Consider the following 12025-nt stretch of genomic DNA (forward strand, 5'->3'; position numbering starts at 1 on the left):
AGAGCTTCCTAAAATATCTGTGATGGGTTGTTCACCCCCCACTAGCCTAGAAAAGTTTAATGAGTCAGAGAAGAGGCAAATTAACTGGATATGACACCGCTGAGGGGAATTAGGTGTCCTAAGTAACCTCTGAATGATGATGGAGCCCAGCTGAGAAGGAACAGATGGGAATAGTATAAAGCCAGGAAGCTGGCAGCAGAAAAGGACTGCAGTGAACAAGCCTGCAGCTATCTTTTGGATATGAGGGAGAGAAAGAAAGTAGGTAGGCGGGTGCGGGAAAAGGCTCAGGAAAGTGGTAGCAAGGGTTAAGATGGTGCAGACTTTGAGTGCTGATTAGATGGTCCCCAACCTGGAACCCAGAATAGAGGGCAGGCTCAGGTTCCCCTACCAGCTACTTGGAAAGTGGCATGGTCAGAGCAGTGGATTTGGAGTCTGCCTGGGGTGGTTTGTCATGTATGAATTTGATACCTCCAGAAGGGGAAAACACATTGTGAGACAGCTGTATGGCTAAGCCATGAAGAGGGAGCAGCCAAACCATGGGGAGAGAGAGAGAGACAGACTGTGGGGCTTGCAAACAAGTGATGGAAGTGGGCATCAGACCTGGAAGGAACTAATCCCAGAGCAGCCAGGTGGAGGCACCCCAGCAGAGAGTAGAGAATCCTGTGACAATATCATTGTCCTAACATAAGAACAGCCATACTGGGTCAGACCAAAGGTCCATCTAGCCCAGTATCCTGTCTTCTGACAGTGGCCAATGCCAGGTGCTCAGTGTCACATTATGCACTATGGTTGGTGCAATTAGTTTGTACTAATTTTTTGTCTAACAATCTAATTTACTATATATGGTCAAACACTTTCCCACTGTTTTCTGTTAGAAAATGTTGATTTGCTGAAAGCATCAATTTCACAGAAATTTCCAATGCAAAATTATTTAAACAATTTGAGTAAACTTGAATAGTATAATACTATAAAAATTGAAATGATCAGATCAAAACAAAGTGCTTCAAACTAGTCAAAATGAAACTGCCTTATCAAAATGGAATGAAATGAAGTGCTTCAGCCTTATCAAAGCTTTGATAAGAGTGGCTTGATATTTCCAAGCTGAAACTTGTTTCATGGGAAATTTTTGAAATTTCACCTTTGTATTCCAATTTGGGATGAAAGGGAATTTCACCCAATAATAATCCCTTTTTGTAGAGCTGGTTAAATTATTTTCAGCACAACTTTCTTCAGAGAAAAAAATGGCTTTTAATCAGACATATTTTCATGAGAAAATTTTGGCCCAAACCAAACTTTCAGGAGCTTTGAAGAACAGTTTTGACAAAACTGGATTTTTTTCTTCTAAATTATTAATGGGATGAAAAACATTTCCAATTAACTCTAATTTTAGCTGGAATAGCATCCAGGGATAGTCCATTGATTTGATTAGTGATTACTCATGTAATGATGTATTCCTCCTCTTGAGGAAGAGGGGCAAAATTTAGCCCTTTATTTTACTTCATCTAAAATCATTTCCAGTTGTGTCTTGGAAATGGTGTAATGTAAAGCCCAATTATTGCAACTGATGGGATTTGCAAAGAACAAGCACAAGTGGCTTCTTATCACATTTAGATTTTGCCCTTTGATTTAAGAGGATTTGTTTTTAGAAGAGAACATTACACTGGTTCTTGCAAGCAACATTCTCTGTCACTGGCAGGATGTTAATGATGTTGTGAGCTACTGTGAATGCACAACATAAGCCAAAGCCATCTCCTAAATTTCTATTGGAAAGACACGTGTGGTAACAGGAGTTCTCAAACTTCATTATACCACAATCCTCTTCAGACAACAAAATTGCTACACAACCCCACAAGCGGGGACAGAAGCCTGAGCCCCACTGGGGTTGGGGGCGGAAAGCCAAAGCCCGAGCCCCCCCTGCCCCAGGCATGGGGGGCCAAAGCCAAAACCAAGGGCTTCAGCCTCAGGTGGGAGGCCTGTAACCTGAACCCCACCAACCAGAGCTGAAGCGCTTGGGCTTGGGCTTTGGCCGCACATGTGGGGCATGGGCTTCGGCCCTGGATCCCAGCAGGTCTAATGCCACCCCTGGCGACCCCATTAAAATGGGGTAGGGACTCACCTTGGGATCCCAACCCACAGTTGGAGAACTGCTGTGGTAACCTATCAAATTACTTTGAGGGAGAAGTTCACGATGGGGACAAGAGCATTCTAAGATGACTTCTCTGCCAGTTGAATTGTAGAGCTGTTCCTCTAACAGCCAGTTTTTAAAACATTTAGTACCAAGGGGTATAATGTATTGCCACTTCTCTGGTGCCCTCATCAGTTTCTGTGGAATTAAAGCTTTTATTTTAAAGAAGTTTCTAGTTATTATGATATCTGAGGTTATTATCTCTGAGTTGGTGGATAGACTGGAACTTAATGCCTCTCTTAGTGCTCTCATTGATCTAAAAGGGATGTTGACTTAGATGCCTAACGATCATATAAAAATTGTCAGTGTTATCTCTCTCAATGTCAATATTTTTTTTTTAAGAACAGAACTGCCCTGAGATTGGGGGCATGGTTTTTGAGTAGAGTATTGCCGCCACTTCCCCGATACCAAATTGCTAACATTACTGGTAGAATCCTCCTTCATGAAGAGAGCAAACAATGAGACTAGTGAGGCGGGCTGGGAGAAGACAGTATAAATTAATGATGTTTCCCTTTCTGATATGTACATTTGCTTGTCATGCTGGACTCTCTCTCAGTAATCCATTATTTCTAAAGGCAGCATTAGCAATTGAAAGCATAGGCTTTTATGTTCTTATGGGAATGGTTTTAATACTTCTGCCAAAATATAATTAAAGAGTGTCACCTTTATAAAATGAAAAGTTTGGAGAGGAGAAATAATAAGAGTCTCATTCTGTAGTTACTATCACTGAGAATTTCCTACAATGTTAATAAATAGTGTTGAACAAGAGTTCCTTTATTTTATTGTTGGCATAGGACAGTATAACATACAGGGGAGTTTTTTTATGCTTTCTCTGCAAATCCTTTAATGAGGACCACACAATCCCCAAATATCATGCATGCATACCTTCAGTTTTACTTTAGCATATGCAAGATAATTCATTAATTCTCACACAGTATTTTTCAAATAAAATACTAAATTCCAGGTCACATTCTCTGCTATTAAGCTACAGATCCTAGAGCTAGGTAGTTCTTTGTTATTTAAAACATCAGTAATAGGGAAATATCCATAGCTGCTATTAAACGAATGTAGAGATACTGAAAAAAGAAAAGGAGTACTTGTGGCACCTTAGAGACTAAAAATTTATTAGAGCATAAGCTTTCGTGAGCTACAGCTCACTTCATCGGATGCATTTGGTGGAAAAAACAGAGGAGAGATTTATATACACACACACAGAGAACATGAAACAATGGGTTTATCATACACACTGTAAGGAGAGTGATCACTTAAGATAAGCCATCACCAGCAGCGCGGGGGGGGGGAAAGAGGAAAACCTTTCATGGTGACAAGCAAGGTAGGCTAATTCCAGCAGTTAACAAGAATATCAGAGGAACAGTGGGGGTGGGGTGGGAGGGAGAAATACCATGGGGAAATAGTTTTACTTTGTGTAATGACTCATCCATTCCCAGTCTCTATTCAAGCCTAAGTTAATTGTATCCAGTTTGCAAATTAATTCCAATTCAGCAGTCTCTCGTTGGAGTCTGTTTTTGAAGCTTTTTTGTTGAAGTATAGCCACTCTTAGGTCTGTGATCGAGTGACCAGAGAGATTGAAGTGTTCTCCAACTGGTTTTTGAATGTTATAATTCTTGATGTCTGATTTGTGTCCATTCATTCTTTTACGTAGAGACTGTCCAGTTTGGCCAATGTACATGGCAGAGGGGCATTGCTGGCACATGATGGCATATATCACATTGGTAGATGCGCAGGTGAACGAGCCTCTGATAGTGTGGCTGATGTGATTAGGCCCTATGATGGTATCCCCTGAATAGATATGTGGACAGAGTTGGTAACGGGCTTTGTTGCAAGGATAGGTTCCTGGGTTAGTAGTTCTGTTGTGTGGTGTGTGGCTGCTGGTGAGTATTTGCTTCAGGTTGGGGGGCTGTCTGTAAGCAAGGACTGACCTGTCTCCTGGAAATCCTGGACGCCCCATCATCTCAGGCATTGGCACCCTGACAGCAGGATTGTCTGGTTATGTAGACTCCCTCCTCAGGTCCTTCGTTACCAGCACTCCCAGCTATCTTCGAGACACCACTGACTTCCTGAGGAAACTACAGTCCATTGGTGATCTTCCTAAAAACACCATCCTAGCCACTATGGATGTAGAAGCCCTCTACACCAACATTCCACACAAAGATGGACTACAAGCCATCAGGAACAGTATCCCCGATACTGTCACGGCTAACCTGGTGGCTGAACTTTGTGACTTTGTCCTGACCCATAACTATTTCACATTTGGTGACAATGTATACCTTCAAATCAGCGGCACTGCGATGGGTACCCGCATGGCCCCACAGTATGCCAACATTTTTATGGCTGACTTAGAACAACGCTTCCTCAGCTCTCGTCCCCTAATGCCCCTACTCTACTTGCGCTACATTGATGACATCTTCATCATCTGGACCCATGGAAAAGAAGCTCTTGAGGAATTCCGCCATGATTTCAACAATTTCCATCCCACCATCAACCTCAGCCTGGACCAGTCCACACAAGAGATCCACTTCCTGGACGCTACGGTGCTAATAAGCGATGGTCACATAAACACCACTCTATATCGGAAACCTACTGACCGCTATTCCTACCTACATGCCTCTAGCTTTCATCCAGATCATACCACTCGATCCATTGTCTACAGCCAAGCGCTACGATATAACCGCATTTGCTCCAACCCCTCAGACAGAGACAAACACCTACAAGATCTCTATCATGCATTCCTACAACTACAATACCCACCTGCTGAAGTGAAGAAACAGATTGACAGAGCCAGAAGAGTACCCAGAAGTCACCTACTACAGGACAGGCCCAACAAAGAAAACAACAGAACGCCACTAGCCATCACCTTCAGCCCCCAACTAAAACCTCTCCAACGCATCATCAAGGATCTACAACCTATCCTGAAGGACGACCCATCACTCTCACAGATCTTGGGAGACAGGCCAGTCCTTGCTTACAGACAGCCCCCCAATCTGAAGCAAATACTCACCAGCAACCACACACCACACAACAGAACCACTAACCCAGGAACCTATCCTTGCAACAAAGCCCGTTGCCAACTCTGTCCACATATCTATTCAGGGGATACCATCATAGGGCCTAATCACATCAGCCACACTATCAGAGGCTCGTTCACCTGCGCATCTACCAATGTGATATATGCCATCATGTGCCAGCAATGCCCCTCTGCCATGTACATTGGCCAAACTGGACAGTCTCTACGTAAAAGAATGAATGGACACAAATCAGATGTCAAGAATTATAACATTCAAAAACCAGTTGGAGAACACTTCAATCTCTCTGGTCACTCGATCACAGACCTAAGAGTGGCTATACTTCAACAAAAAAGCTTCAAAAACAGACTCCAACGAGAGACTGCTGAATTGGAATTAATTTGCAAACTGGATACAATTAACTTAGGCTTGAATAGAGACTGGGAATGGATGAGTCATTACACAAAGTAAAACTATTTCCCCATGGTATTTCTCCCTCCCACCCCACCCCCCACTGTTCCTCCAATATTCTTGTTAACTGCTGGAATTAGCCTACCTTGCTTGTCACCATGAAAGGTTTTCCTCCTTTCCCCCCCCCCCCCCCGCTGCTGGTGATGGCTTATCTTAAGTGATCACTCTCCTTACAGTGTGTATGATAAACCCATTGTTTCATGTTCTCTGTGTGTGTGTATATAAATCTCTCCTCTGTTTTTTCCACCAAATGCATCCGATGAAGTGAGCTGTAGCTCACGAAAGCTTATGCTCTAATAAATTTGTTAGTCTCTAAGGTGCCACAAGTACTCCTTTTCTTTTTGCGAATACAGACTAACACGGCTGCTACTCTGAAACTAGAGATACTGAGTAGATAATGGAAAAATGGAGTAAGAACATGTGCAATACAAAAGAACAGAAGATTCAAGTATTTACTGTCTCATTCTTGTGCTATTAAAGGTGCCGGCTAGGAATACAGATGTAAGATGAGTCTGTAAACGTTTTATCGTGGGGATTGTCTTTATTTTTCTGTAATATATATATGGCCAAGATCACTAAGCAATTACTAGAATAATTAACAATGAGGAGAATAATACCCTCTTTCTTATATTTGATAAAAATGGCTGCTAATGAAGAAATAGTGCACAGAATTATCTGTAGCATTCTGGTCACTGAAGTGGTTACAACTCTGAAGACTACAAGCTTGAGTGAAGTTAATTAACCAAAAAGAAAATGAGTACTTGTGGCACCTTAGAGACTAACAAATTTATCTGAGAATAAATAAGCTCACAAAAGCTTATGCTCAAATAAATTTGTTAATCTCTGAAGTGCTACAAGTACTTATTTTCTTTTTGTGAATTCAGACTAACACGGCTGCTACAATGAAACATGTTAATTAACCAGTTGCTTTTGGGGGATTACTGACACCTGGGTGGTAAATGCTGGGCTAATGAGATAATTGGTTTAGTATATTACCAATTGGGAGGATATTAATTGAGAGGAACAGGAAGCAAAAGGGGAAGTTCAGAGGATAAGCTGAATAGAGGAGAGAAGCTGTGTGAAAGCAACCCCCCCTCCTTTTTTGGGCTGTATACCTGTCGCACATCTTGCCCTGTGTGGAAACAGGGATTAAAGGTGTGTGTGTATGGTGGAAAAGTAACAGTCTGTTACATTTGTGGCTAGAAATCCATGACAACGGGCTAGGCAGTGATGCTTACCGGGTAGCTGAAGAGGCATCTTGTGACAAATTCTCATCATTTTAGAAATGAATAGGTAATTCATTAATTGGAACATCTTGATGCATTTGCTAAGTATTGGGGGCATGACGAGAGGTCACTACATCAAGACTTCAAAAGAAGAAATGAGGCATTTCTAACCCACTGATTGAAAAAATAGATACCAAAGCAATAGTGGGGTGGGGTGGGGAAGACTGGATGTTCTAAAGTGCTAATGAAAAATGCACCAATCAGCAACAGCTGATTTGACCCTTGTGGTCCCTCCTAACCCTCTGGTTCTATGATTCTATTAGTCTGTTGTTTCACTAACTCCTGCAGCCCAGGGGGTACTTATTTGTATTGAAGAATAAACAAGTGCTCTTGCTAGCTAGGGCCCAATCCTGTAAGGCTGCAAGATTGGGCCCCAAGTTTGTGGAGACTATAGTTCATAAACAATTAGGGCTAGATTCCCCCTCCCCCCCAGCTTCTACATCATGAATGTTGAACAGTGTTGCAGCTTTAGTTGCATTTCAAAGCAGTCAAATACAATGGTGAGTTGTATTTTAGTGGCTTGATCTTGGGAAGTACTGGGTACTAGCAATTCTCATTGACTAGACTGGAAGTTGTATGTACTGTAATAATTGCTTATAGAATTTCAGGGATTTATGGGAACACTGCAAGTACCAACTCTGGATCACAGAGGCGGGACTGAACTTCCTACTGCCTCCTACACCCTCTCCTCTCTTGTCCTCTTTTCCTCCCGCCCCCGCCCCCAAGGTCAAATAAAAGACTATAACTTAACAGTCAGAGAAAGATATACCGCCCTCTAGTGGGGCAGGTACTGTCTGCACTGATCACTACAACTCTTTCTCCCTCCCCCTTCAATATGAACTCAAAACAGTAACTCCTAGGAATGATGGGTTTCAGAGTAGCAGCCGTGTTAGTCTGTATTCACAAAAAGAAAAGGAATATTTGTGGCACCTTAGAGACTAACAAATTTATTTGAGCATCAGCTTTCGTGAGCTACATCGATGAAGTGAGCTGTAGCTCACGAAAGCTTATGCTCAAATAAATTTGTTAGTCTCTAAGGTGCCACAAGTCCTCCTTTTCTTTTTTTCCTAGGAATGATGGCAGTATGCACCCACACAGGTTCCATGTTGCTCTGCCTGAGTCCTGTATTCAGTCACAGGGACATCACTCATAGCTGATCTCAATTATTAGTGTAGGGTTCATGCCTTCTAGGTCAGCGCCTATCCATTGTAGACTGACTATTGAAAACTTCAGTGTCTTGAGGTCCTGAGGATACCAGGGCAGATCCTCCTCTGCAACCGGTATCCTACTACGAGCCACAGAAAGCTTCTGGGGTTCCTCTACTGAATCCCTCTGGGACAGCTATTGCTCATCCTCAGTGTCTGCCTCCCCCTTCTGTCCATGAATCTGTAAATGTAGAATTGGCAAGCTCTTGTTTGCTGTATCAGCAAGGAGACATTGTTTTGTTTAGTTACCCTGTAAGGTCCCCTCTAAAAAGGAGCATGTTTGGGATTTTTTTTCCAGCTGTGTAGGCACACCTTCTCTTCTTGGATTGGCACATAATTCTCCTTTTCCCTGGCATCTTATACCTGGCATGCTCACTTCCGTTCATCTGTTCCTTCATCTTCTGGAATGTTGTCCTCGGGTCACTTCATTGTGTGTCTCACCTACATAGATGCAGGCAGCTTTGCTGCTTCTAACTGACTGAACGTCAAAACATAGGGAAGCATGGGTTTGCAGAATCCTCCCATAAGGAGAATAATGGATAGCGGAGTGCTGACTGGTGTTATGTGTAAATCACAATTACATGGACTGCATGGAAATTGAGAAATTAGTCCAATACTGTGATCTGTCCACAACAGTGGAGAGGCAGAAGCAAGGATGCCCACCCTTAGAAAAACAACAGTATTGGATTAATTTGGGTGCTCAGGGGGTGGGGATGGGGGGGGGAATGGGAGCAGTTAGTTTCCTGCCTGGCCAGTTGGTTGAAGCTGACAACACACAGCAATTAGTAGTACCACCCCTCCCTACAGCAGCCCCCTGGCAGGCCCAGGGGAGACACCACAGCATGGGCTGGCAAGAAGCTGAGACCCAGGATCTGCCACCTGTCACGTGAGCAGTTGTGTGAGGGGACAGGGGGGCCTTGTCCCAGCAGGGGAATTGGGGTGAGACCAAGATCCAGCCTCCCACCCCAATCTCGCTGATGGGGCAGGGTGCCTCACACAACTGCTCATGCGACAAGTGGCAGATCCCAGTCTCCACTCCTTTAAGTCAGTCTGTATGAACTCCCAGGCTTACTAGGTTGGGGCATTTCTCCTAACAGAGTTCTGCCTCTCATTGCTGGTGCTTTCCTTTCTTGACAGCTAAGACAAGAAAGTACTCAGACCTTAACAGCTGTAGCCATGCACAGCTAAAGAAAATCTGTCCAATACCCAGTTCAATATCTCTTTAAATCTCAGGTGACCTGCTGGTTCATCATGAGAAGTACTGTTTTCTGTCAATTTGCTGGCAAGACAATCCTGTTACGTTCCTACAGTAACAGTAAGGTGATAGCTGGATCAATGGATAATTGTTCTACCCTGCATTGAAACTCTTCCATCTGTCTCCTTCAGTAGATCTGCTGCTGCACTGAATGTAACAGTGTAACTTTACACTGTTTTTGTCAGATGTCCTCACAAGACCAGGATGAATCTCTTCTCCCCTGACTGAGAGCATCTGCAACCACATTTTGCTTTCCAGGCTTATGGTGAACTGTGAATGAATATTTGGACAGTTTGTGAATCCATCTCCACAGATATCATTCTAGGTCGAGCTGTGTAATCTGTGAATTTTGTACCTAGTAAATAGGGGTGACAGAGCTTGAATGGCTTCACAATAGCCAGACATTCAGTTCTGTAGCTGAATAGTTGGTTTCCCTCCCATTTAATTTGCAGCCTCTGAAAACTCCCAATCTGCACCCACCAAGCTCATCTAATTGTTCAACTGTAAATCTGAAAGCAACTTTGGGACATCACATGGTAACACAAATGGATAGGATGGATCTGGGAATTTAAGCACAGCATATTTTAGAAATCCTTCCTTCAATGACTCAAATTTTTGGTGTGGCTCTGTCCATCCACAATTGCTCTTAGTTAGCTGTTATAATGTCATGCTGTATTCTGAAATTTTTTTAAGAAATCTCTTGTAGAGCCTCCAAGGCCTACAAACTGCTCTACCTCCTCCAGGTTTGTAGGAACATTCCAGTCCTTTGTAACATTCAGTTTTTGTGGTTGGGGTTCCAACCCATTCTCATGGACTTGGTTCTAGGAAGGTGATGCAACTCCTCACAAACTAATACTTGTTTCCTGGAAGTTTCAAACCCTGACTCCTTAAAAAAAAACTTTAGAATCCTGCCCATGCCTATCATGTTTAGTGCAAACAAATGAAGTCCTCTAACTATATGACAATGTCTTCAGTTTTCAAAACATGAGTTAGGTCATTTACCACCCTCTGAAATATCCCTGGTGCATTCAAGACGTAAAGACATTCTGCAGAATTGAAACAGTCCATAGAGTATCACAACCAGTTTTTTCAGCTCCGGCCTCAGGTGCCCCTTGAATCTGATGGTATCTAGATACTAAAGCAAAACTCCTAAAATATTTTGCTTCTGACCCTTTTCTTCCTTGAAACAAAGATATTTTGGGTCACCTCAAACAATTTTTTTTTTAAATTTTTTTCATTTAGTTTCATTTCATTTTCAGGTTTTTACCCTGCTTTTGACTCCTAAAATAAATCCTAACTAAATTTAAAAACAAAAAGTTAAAATGTTTCATTTAAAAATGTTGAAACAAAACACTTTGACTATTTCATTCTTTTCAGAGAAACTATTTGTCGACTTTGACTCAAATTTGTGAATAGTTTCAACTGACCCAAAAGTGCATTTTTTAAATAAATGAACTATTTGTCCAAAATTTTTTTGGACTCTATTACTCTATTACTGAGTTCAACACACCGTTGAAAGTTGTGTTTGTTTTTCTTTTAAAGCTGCTTTTAACTCTAAGCGGAGATCAGGAGAGAGTCCAGGGGTAGGAAGAATGGAGAAAAGAGTAGGGGCACAAGAACAAAAATGGGGAAAGTGGACAGAAAAGATTGAAAGAGCCCTGGGGAAAGAACAGAAATAGTCTACTCATTTTCTTCCTGTCATCTGCAAGGTGTGTATGTGTGTAATATATAATATAAATACACACACACTTTTTTTTTTTTAAATCCAATGGTGGCGATCCAGTGGGAGCAGTGCTCTACCTTCTATCTGCTGTTCCTGCTCTGGTAATGGTGTGAGAGGATAGGCCCATGCACATGCATGGAACTCATACTTTTTCCCTTTTCATAAATTCCGGTAGATCTGCTTCCTAAAGGAGCTACAGATGCCCTCAACAGTTAGAGATAAAAAGTGGAATCCTGAGCTCATGTCTTGACATGTAAGTAAGGGCCTTGGAGTTAATAACAGTGACTTTGATAGGAGTGGGACTGGGCCATAAAGAACTCTTATTTTGCAATGTCCAGAATTGTGCAAGGCTCCTCACAGTACATATACCCTGGGCAAGGCCCCAGCCCTGAAAAGCTTGGAATCTAATGTTACTCAATGCGATGAAGGGACAACAGGGAATGGAGGAGGAAGATAGTGGTCACTACAATAAGGTGACATACTCGGCAAAGGCATGCATGTAGAAAGGTTGAATTATTTTTAAAAAAAATCTTCTCGTGTCTGACTCATTTTGTGTGGGTGGTAGAAGTGAGTCTTGGTGAACTCGGTCAGAGAAGTTATTCCATGTGTAGGAGGTGTTTGGGTGGGGATGTGAGAAATGACTAAGTCAGGTAACCTATCCCACCTACTTACAAATAACAGTTGTGTAGGGCTTCCAAAACAGACTAGATATGGAAGAGATTCTGTGCTGAACACAGACTAGCTGCCAGTGTGAACAAGGACAAAATGCAGCACAGTTTGAATCGTCAGATTTGACACCTGGGAATTGTACCAAAAATTCCCACTTGTGGGAGCCCTAGATAATACATTTGTTGGCTTTACCACTATAGAACATATA

At 42.4% G+C, this 12025-nt stretch overlaps 1 protein-coding gene across 2 annotated transcripts in view; it reads right to left on the reverse strand.

Annotated features, from left to right (window-relative positions):
* Nucleotides 1-12025, reverse strand: part of XKR4 (XK related 4) — a 347712-nt gene that overhangs the window by 20209 nt on the left and 315478 nt on the right. The window lies entirely within an intron of this gene.

This window comes from Dermochelys coriacea, chromosome 2 (assembly GCF_009764565.3).
Source record: "Dermochelys coriacea isolate rDerCor1 chromosome 2, rDerCor1.pri.v4, whole genome shotgun sequence".
NCBI classification, from domain to species: Eukaryota; Metazoa; Chordata; order Testudines; family Dermochelyidae; genus Dermochelys; species Dermochelys coriacea.